This window comes from Cynoglossus semilaevis, chromosome W (assembly GCF_000523025.1).
Source record: "Cynoglossus semilaevis isolate Cse_v1.0 chromosome W, Cse_v1.0, whole genome shotgun sequence".
Classification (NCBI taxonomy): Eukaryota; Metazoa; Chordata; class Actinopteri; order Pleuronectiformes; family Cynoglossidae; genus Cynoglossus; species Cynoglossus semilaevis.
In genome coordinates, this window is record NC_024327.1 from 16,429,153 (window position 1) to 16,438,926 (window position 9,774).

A 9,774-nucleotide genomic window follows, 5' to 3' on the forward strand; every position below is an offset into this window, starting at 1 on the left:
GATGGCCCTGTTGGTCAACGGCACTGTTGGCGGTCGTTGTTAACCCGGGCCTCGACCGATCCGGTATGGAAATCGTTTTGGTGATTTGCATATTTGATTTGGGGATATCACCGCTTATTCCAGAAGATACAAAAACGTCAACTAAATCAAAGAAATCACAGAAGTCGGAGCCGCCACCGCCACCGTCCTTTCCTGTGCATCCACCATTTACTCCTATGGAACCAGCGAGACCAGGAACCTCGACAAACCGAAAATATCCTGACACAAGTTCAAGAGTGTCAAGAGAGTCGGACCAACCAAGAAGGGCCAGAACAGCACCAAATGATCCGCAAATCCTGACGATAAGTGAGCCAGGAGGACGGAAGGTTGGAGAGTACCAGCGACAGCATCTATGGGTCCCACCAAAGAGATGGTTCAAGTAGGCCTACTTTAAAGGAAAGAAGTTCACAAGGACAACATCCAGTGGCCTCAGTCCCCGGATTAGTGGAGGACAGTGAGTCGGAAGAAGTACTGCAGGATGACGATGACGAGAATGACGGTGATGAATATCACTCACAATCATTATATTCATGTGCTACAGAACACCCTGACTTTCGACCATTGAGGACAAGAGTTTATAGGAGAAAAATTGTGAAAAAGGACCTTCTACAATATGATATAGCTAGGGCCACTGAGAGAGTGGCACGTGATATCTCATATGGTCCTATGACCGTTCCAGATAGACGTAAATTTCATATACCTGAAGTTGGATAGACAGATTATGGAATCCCACTAAGATGGAGAAGTCCTCAAGAAGAAAGGTTAATATTACACGTAATCACCACACAAGGTGAGTGTGCCAATACAGCTATGATGCCCTCCCTAACTTCCATGGTATAGGCCAAAGACCTAACTAATAATGTAAAGAATGGCTATTTTAGCCTAGCGTATAAAAATTTAAGATACAAAATAATGAAAGCAGTAGTGGATCTTGCAAAAGAGCATCTGGCTGAGGAGGTTCCTATTGGATCTGACCTGGAAGATGACGAACCAGAAGCAAGACCTGAGCGACTACCCCTAGATAGTAGAACTCCTGTTACAAGGACCCAGAGTGTACCCCGAGTAGGAGGCGGATTCATGAACAACACAGTATATAAGTGTATGACCATGCTTCAGACTACAGTAAAAGCTAGGGAGCCTTATCAGTCGACAGTGGACTATTTGTCTGAAGTTTTGCATCAAGTTAAAAATCTAGTCGACGGTAATGAAGAAGTGTTGGCCCTATGGATTACACAAGTGACCGGCCAGCTGGAGGAGCCCAAGCACTCTATGATCGTCTGACAGGAGAACCATTGGACGAAGATGAGGAATTCATCGAAAGGGCAAGAAGGAACCTAAAGAGAGGTGAACGGCTGACGCAAGCATGGCACACACTGAAAGAAACAAGACCCCCTGCCAAATATGTTAAAATATTACGGAAAATCACCCAGGGCTCCCAAGGGGAAAATAGATTTCTCACTCTTTGAGTTCACGCTGCATTGGCAATAATTGAAAATAAAGTAGCAGCATATGATTTACAAATACGACTGTGGAAGGAAAGATGAGCAAAAGAAGCTCGTCAGGAATCACCTAGACCCACTAATCAGTCTCAACCCAGGACAAACTAACCAAAATAACCAACCAGGACCCTCACGACAGAGACAGCCTATGACAACACAACAATCGTCCTAGAACAATCAGTCAAGCCCGCAGAGTCGGCAACAAACCCCAAGACCACAGGAGAAAACTCCAAGTAAACTACCTTTTGTGCCAAGAGAGGAATACAATAAGATGACTGCTGAACAAAAAGACGCCCTCCACCTAGCTAGAGAACAAGCCCGCGGAAGGCAGAAGAAATGATGACTTCAGAGGCGCGAGTCGTACTTCAGGGGGCCTACTGGGATGGAGATGACATTTACGCTAAGGTGAATGGAACCCCGTACCTGGTAGACACTGGAGCTGGTGGAAATCGGCTATTGTTACCCATGTCTTTAAATCCAGTGACTCAACTTCATAACTACCGCCCAATAAGCATTATTCTGGCCATTTCCAAAATCGCAGAAAAATGGGTGGCACAGCAGATCGTCCATCACTTAAACAGCAGCTCCCCCTCCCTCCATGCCATGCAGTTTGGTTTCAGATCCAACCATTCCACTGAAATGGCTACATGCCTCTTTATTGAGAAAATAAAACATTTTCTCGATAAGGGTGGAGTTGTAAGGGCAGTGTTTTTGGACCTCAGGAAAGCATTTGATACAGTAAATCACTCTTCTTACCAAGCTCTTAAAATTTAACTTTCTTCACAACTCTGTAAGTTGGATTGAATCATATCTGCAGAATCGAACATAATCTGTATCAGTTAACAACTGCAGATCTGACTCTCTTAGGTTAACCTCCGGAGTCCCTCAGGGGTTAATATTAGGCCCCCTTTTATTTAGTCTTTATAGTAATGATTTGCCCACTGTTTGTTCTGAAGCTGAATGCTTAATGTATGCAGACGACACAGTTTTCTTTGTTCATGGTCGTACCAAAGAAACTGTTGGTGCTAAACTCATTAAAACAATGTCCTGTGTCATAACTTGGTTGCAGGATTGCTGCCTACAGCTAAACGTTTCAAAAAATGTAGGCATGTATTTCACTAAAATAAATAGAATATCACCTGACCCCGATATACATGTTAATGGAGAGAAAAATACAAATTGTCAGACAATATAAATATCTTGGGCTAATAATAGATTCACAGCTCTCTTTTAAAGCCCATATTGATAAACTGTGTAAAAAAAATCAAGTTAAATCTCGCAAATTTTCGTGCAATTCGAAATGAAATGTCAACTGAAGCTGCAAAAATGTACTTGTATTCGATGATTTTCAGTCACTTCTAGTGATGGTAAGACCGACTCTTTTTACTGATTCGGATCTTTGACTCTCGAACAGTAAAATGAACGAGTCGTTAACGAATCTTGAACGAATAATTTCATTCGTTTTACAGCAGGTGGCGCTTTAGCCCTATTGTGGGCGTTGTAAAGAAGGCTGCGGTTCTCCGACACTAAAAACTGAAGGCAACATGGTTTGCTTCCGCTGACAAGGTCTAAAAAGTACACAAAATACCATAAGCAATTAAACCATGTGAAAACAAAGAAAAACACACCACAATGTAAAGAGGAATGAGAGCAAAAGAGACTCGAGCTCTCTGTCACGTGACAAATGAAACGAATCTGCGAGAACGAAGCGAAAGATTAGTTAACAGAGAGAGAGATTCGTTCATATTGAAAGATTCGTTCATAGCGAAAGATTAGTTCACAGCGAAAGATCAGATTATAGTATTAATCTGTTTTTTAATATACGAATTCTCTAAAATGACCATTAGAGCATTAGTCCAGTTTAAATTGTTTTTAAAATATTAAAATGTTTAATATATTTAAAGTTTTAAATAGTTTAGTGCCGTGACCCGTCAGATCCCCGATTAGCGTCAACTGGTCACCCGTGGTACTGCTGCTGCACACGCTTCGCCTCCTCCCCTCTTCCACGGTGCCCGCGAGAAGCCGTGGAAGCTAAGTTGCTAATTGCTAACTGGCTTCTTCGTGCCCAGCTTTCGGCGCACGCGCATCAGGCATGTTGGTTTATCGGGTCTTTTGATTCATGTAATTATAATGACGCTACGTGACGTATGGAGGACCGTTCGGTTACTGTTTAAACAAGTGCATTTTCTGTCATATCTCGTGAGCACGTTTCTCTCTTTTTTTCCATGTCCCTTTAGGGGCTCCGTAAAAACACGATATCTAAAAACACAACTTTTTTGTTTGATTTTCTAATTAAATTCATATAAAGACGTAAATACTTAAAAAAAATATAAAAACAAAAAATAAACCAGGGAAAGAATCCCTTCAAACGTGACATTTCATTTATCGTTTCTTTCCTAAAGGAGCAGTGACAGTTTTTTCTTGTGATTACACTTGCTACTTATTATATTAACATTGTAAACATTTTGTTAGAAAGACTCCGTTTTTTGAATGAAAGAAGTATGACTGTTTCTAAAGGGACATGAGAAATATGGCAAAATCAACGTCGTCCACCCGAAGATGAACAGCTACACGAGTACGTCTGTCTCTCACTTTTACTGTACACAGCAAAAAAAAAAGAAAAACAACTCTGGAAATAACTGGTATGATCGACAGTAAAATATAGCAGGACAGCTTGAAACTTTTAAATTAAGCTCAGTAAAGAAAGAAAATATTTTTTTTAAATAAAAATATTATTGGACTTTAATCAGCAAAAAAAACACTGAACAACAAAGTCACAAAAGTGACTTCCCTAATCCCAATGGGAATTGAATTATGCCGTGTACCACCAGAGAGAGCCAAAGTACTACTATTACTCATACAAAAGTTTGAGAACTTCTCTGCCTTAAACAATAACACATCGTTAACTTTTTCTGCCATAACCCTTCCTTATCGTTTGCTAACTAAAGTTACCAAAATGCTAAGTGGTGTTGACGAATCGACTAAAATATTACGAAACAGTTGGCTAGAATAGGGGGAAATGTAGTTAGTTAACAAAAAGAAAAGTTGGTTATAAATTTAAAATTAGCCAAAGATGGTAAACTGTAGGGCGCAGCGTAGCAAACATGCTAAACCACGAGGAAAACATGGCTAATTCAGATTAAAATTGTGACATTGTTGAATTTTTACCAAAATAGTTAGCTTTAAAATAACCAAAACTAGCTTAAGAAGAACTATATGTCCCAAATTAGCCACAAAACAAAAAAATAATTTTAAACACATCTACAGTAACTAGATCAAAGAATCCTAACTATTAGCTTTGTCACTTTTTACTCCAGAAATCCCTAATCCCAGCAGCTGGACCTTGAATCCTGCGGCGTCATACGTTTATCACTGCAGCAATGAAACAATCCACGGTGTGGAATTCAACTTCATACCTGAAACAAACGGCGTGGTTCTTGTTAGTGATATGTCGTCCAACTTTCTGTCCCAACCTATAGACGTGTCAAAGGTAAGAACCTGGTCCCTCTAGTCCGCAAAAGAACAAATCATTCTCAAATAGAAGGAAACGACGTGTGTTATGTGGAAAATATAAAATGTATTGCATATAAACATGCTTTGGAAAATGTGCAAATATGTAATCTGCGTGGAAGCATAAGCATGCTGCTTGGATCCTGCAATATAAAATACACAGACACTCTGAAACAGGAATTAAGTTAAACTCAGGATGTGTAGTGAAACATCTGATGCGACAGGATAGGCCTTGAACTTGTGGCAGAAGCTCAGGAGGTGTACGTGACAATAACCAGGTTCTGAGTTGAAGCCAGTAAGATCGTGGAAAACAAAGAACAATAAGATCGTTTATCAAATATGGTAACAAACAGGATGTCAATCTGACGTGCAACATCTGTGTATTTTGGGCAAGGGTCTGCTAATAAAAAGAGCCTGATCTTGTGAAGGGGCAGAATTCAGCAGTTAGTCTTCTGACTCTCCGTTGGATCCTCCCTGTGCACAGGCGAACTCAAGCAACGACTTTTGTCTTTTCTTTGTACTTTATGAAAGTTCTTAGTTAATACCGTTTGAGATCGATCAGCGAATCCGGGGTGGCAGAGGGCCACAACAGTTATAAAAGCTAAAAATGCTAATTACAGTTAGCGTCCTCTGGTGTCTCTGTTTACAGTGCCTATCATAAGTATTCACCCCCTTGGATGTTTTACCCTTTTAGTGCTTTCATAAATCAATCATGGTCAATAGAATTTGGCTTTTTTAACACAATAATTTATTGGAAAAAACTCTTTAATGTCAAAGTGAAAACAGATTTCTACAAAGTAATGTCAATGAAATAAAAATATATAAAGAAATATAATTGTTTGCATAATTAATCACCCCCTTTTTAAGTTAATGGTCTAATTCAATAGAGGTCCATCAAATTCTTGCCAATAGTCTCACAATTAGTGAAATGAAGATCACCTAAGTGGTGTGGTGTGGTGTGGACAATTACACCATGAAGACAGAAGAACACTCCAAGCAACTCAGGGAATGGCTGATTGAGAAGTACAATTCAGGGGATGGATACAAAAACATTTCCAAGGCATTGAACATCCCCTGGAGTTCAGTGAAATCCATTATCAAGAAATGGAAGGAATATGGCACTTGTGTGAATCTGCCTAGATCAGGCCGCCCTCGTAAACTAAGTGACCGTGCAAGTAGGAGACTAGTGAGAGAAGCAACCAAGACCCCTACGACTACTCTGAAGGAGTTACAAGCTTCAGCTGCTGAGATGGGAGAGACTGTGCATATAGCAACTGCTGCCCGGGTTCTTCACCGGTCAAAGCTTTATGGGAGAGTGGCAATGAGAAAGCCACTGTTGAAGAAAAGTCATATTAGATCTAACTACATGACCCCGCAGACTCTAGGCTAATCATCTCTTAGCCAGATGTTAATCATACCTGGTTGTCCAGCCGTTCACTGACCAACTACAAGTCATGCATGAATATAGTAAAAGAATTAGCTTCACGTTTGGCTAATATGTGATTGAATATGGAAGAGAACATTGAACTCAAGCTTCAGTTCCACTCACATTGTTCTTCTGCAGGATCTGTAGAGCTCTGTTGACATTGTTTAGTGAGTGAACACGAGTGAATCCTCTCTCCAACCTCACCTAAAAACAAATACACACTCCACTTTAAATAAAGGAAAACATTGACAAAGGCTTGTGCAGTAAAACACACACACACACACACACTTAAGAGGTACGGTACAACTTGTAATTAGTCTCTAATGAAGGACAAGCATATTGATTCCCAAGAGCAACTTATCCCCCTGTAACAAGTAACATAATGGCCAACACAGAGTAATGCATTATGGGTGCTTTTCAGGCTATTGTATTTGAATTCCCATACCTGGTATCTGTCCACGTGGACCTAAAACCCACAATGTGGAAATGACATATGAGCTACCTGAGGTCTGAACTCTGAACACCAAATGGAGGTTGTTTGACCATGTTGTGTTTTATTAATGAAAGCACTAAAAGGGTAAAACATTCAAGGGGGTGAACACTTATGATAGGCACTGTATGTTATATTTGCACCAATGTTTTTAAAAATGTTTTTGTTTGCCATCGCTAAATGAATCCAGATAGGCCGTAATGTGAACCTTTAGAAATTGAATTCCGCTCCGACGTCTGGGAACTACACAATATCAACTTCATAAAAAAGAACGAGTTACGTTAAACTTACAGCAAAAAGTTCGTCGCAAAATATCCTGATCATGTAGGTCTGCTCCAGTGTATGTACTTAAAGCTTAGGTTTTCGTTGGTTTTCAGGTTGCCCTGAGGAGGCAGCAGGCTCAGGAGGAAGCACTTGGGATTTGTAGTCCAGTTGCTGTCAATGGGCCTGAAGTAATGGTCAAGAGTGAACCTGGAGCGGACTGTCTGCTCCCTGTGGACGGGAGATCCATGCCCTCTACCATCAGCACCTTCACTTATGTGCATGCTGGCCAAGGTCAGACCTTACTGTTCCTCTACTGCCTTAACTTGGAAAGTGCCTTACAAAAATTGATCAATTTCTCAGTTTTTAATAATTTCAGGTATCATTAATATGCAGGGTTATTTAAAAATTAAAGAAATATATTTTTCCCTTTTTAAGATGAAAGGTTACTCCAGAAATATCATTGACCTTTTAGCAGAAAAATGCCTTTTGCACAATTCTTAAAGTGTTGCTTAATAGACATCCACATGCTTGACTGGCCTGCCTGCAACCTAGATCAGTTTTCCTTTCAGTGTATGGCCTTTCATAGTTGGAAGAATGAGACTGCAATAAATGGGTCTTTCAGAGCTGCAAATGAAAAAGATATATACTTAAAAGAAAAGTTAATGTGACACAGTGGTACTTTTGTGGATTGTTTTGAAGGTATAATTTCATAATAAATTTAATAAATGTTCTTTCCTATAGAGGTTTGATGACAGTCATCTTGATGCCCTGACCAAAAGATATCTGCTTTTAAACATTGTGTAGTATATACATTTTACATCAGGTCAAAACAATGTCATTGTGTACATTTAAGTTTCATTTGAGCCACTGGTCAAACTATCCATCCATCCATCCATCTTCAACCGCTTATCCGGGGCCGGGTCGCGGGGGCAACAGTCTGAGCAGGGACACCCAGACTTCCCTCTCCCTCGACACTTCCTCCAGCAATTCTGGGGGGACCCCAAGGCGTTCCCAGGCCAGCCGAGCGACGTAGTTGCTCCAGCGTGTCCTAGGTCTTCCCCTAGGTCTCTTCCCAGAGGGACGGCACCCGAGCACCTCCCGAGGGAGGCGTCCGGGGGGCATGCAATGTAAATGCCCAAGCCACCTCAGCTGACTCCTCTCGATGATGATTGAAAATCATACAAAGAAAAACTGCAGAAGATAGAGGTGCCTCTGTCAGCAGATCTCGCAAAGGTATAGCGTCTTAGTGTAGATCATAACAATAGTGATTTGTTGTTACACTTGTGAGTTGTTACTTGTCCTGGCAAGAGTCACATTGTGTTTTGTCTTAAGTTGGGGGACCAGGACAAACACTCTGCTGATGAAGACACTGTCCGTGAGAAGATGAAAGCTACCTTCACTTATCGCCAAGCAATGGTCAATGATGAAAGCAAATCAGCAGATGTCTTCTTGGTTTTCCCACATTTTCTGGACACACCAGGACTTGTACAACATCTTAATTCAATTGTTTCACGGCAATTCCCAGTATAGCCACAGTGCAGTAACTCTCATTGTTACACTTTGTTTGTATGTGTCTGTGTTACAGATTGAGCAAGATTTCAGACTTCTGTTTGGAGAGACCACTGCCAACAAATTCTTGGAGAAGTGGCCAACTTCTTTCAAAGCTAAAGTAATAATGGAGAGTCATCGACTTATACCCACTACAGAACTCTTGGATTTGATGCGCAGTGCAGAGTCAGCGGCTGAAGTTGAGAATGGTACGACATTGTTTACTTGATATTTCTGATTGCACACGTGTGCAGTGCCCTTTTTGGTAATGGTGCAACCTTTCAAATGAATATGCTATGATGTTAACACATTTTTGGTTTACATAACAAGTGACATGTCTACTTTTTTGCTGCTGCTACATCTACTGCCACCATCTGCGCAAGGTCGAAAGGCCAGGAAAGATGTTTGCATCTCAAACTGTACATCAGCTCATTAAATTTCAAAAGGTTTGTTAAAAAGTTGAATGAATGAATGAATTTTTCTTTACATCAATCTCACACCTTTTGAGATGTGATCAAATGTAGTCTAATCAGATTTTACTCACCACAACTTATGTTGAATGTCTTCTGTCACAGACTGGAATCAGTGTGCAGCAGCATTTAGACAACATCCCCCTTAGCAGCCAGTCCTACCTTCTTGCAGTGGGAACCACACCAAGCAGCATTCACCACTACTTCATTGTGATCGACAAGCATGCACTTCCTTGCAAGGTATCTGGTTCTGTGGGAGTCTTTGACAAACTCTTGAAGGCCCATTATGTCTATGGTATGTCATACAGTTCCTCCTTGACCAACTTTTTCACTTTTGTGCAAACTACAAAAGACATGGGAGAAACATAATGGGCTCACTTACCGCCCACATTTGATTGTGTGTGGAGTTGAATCTAAAATGCCCTTGTTTTTTGAGTTTGATTATTGTATTGTTTTGATTATTGTTCTGATTATAGATGGAAAACTGTAATTGCTTACTGTGCCTTTAATTACAGTTACTTGTCAAGA

The 9,774-nt window shown here is 40.6% G+C and overlaps 1 long non-coding RNA gene across 1 annotated transcript; it reads left to right on the plus strand.

Moving 5' to 3' along the window:
* Positions 1 to 8,312: 8,312 nt before the first annotated feature.
* On the plus strand, positions 8,313 to 9,215 carry LOC112486398 (uncharacterized). Its single transcript, XR_003048830.1, has 2 exons — positions 8,313 to 8,461; positions 8,561 to 9,215. It is a non-coding gene; the product is annotated as an uncharacterized LOC112486398 (long non-coding RNA).
* Positions 9,216 to 9,774: the final 559 nt, after the last annotated feature.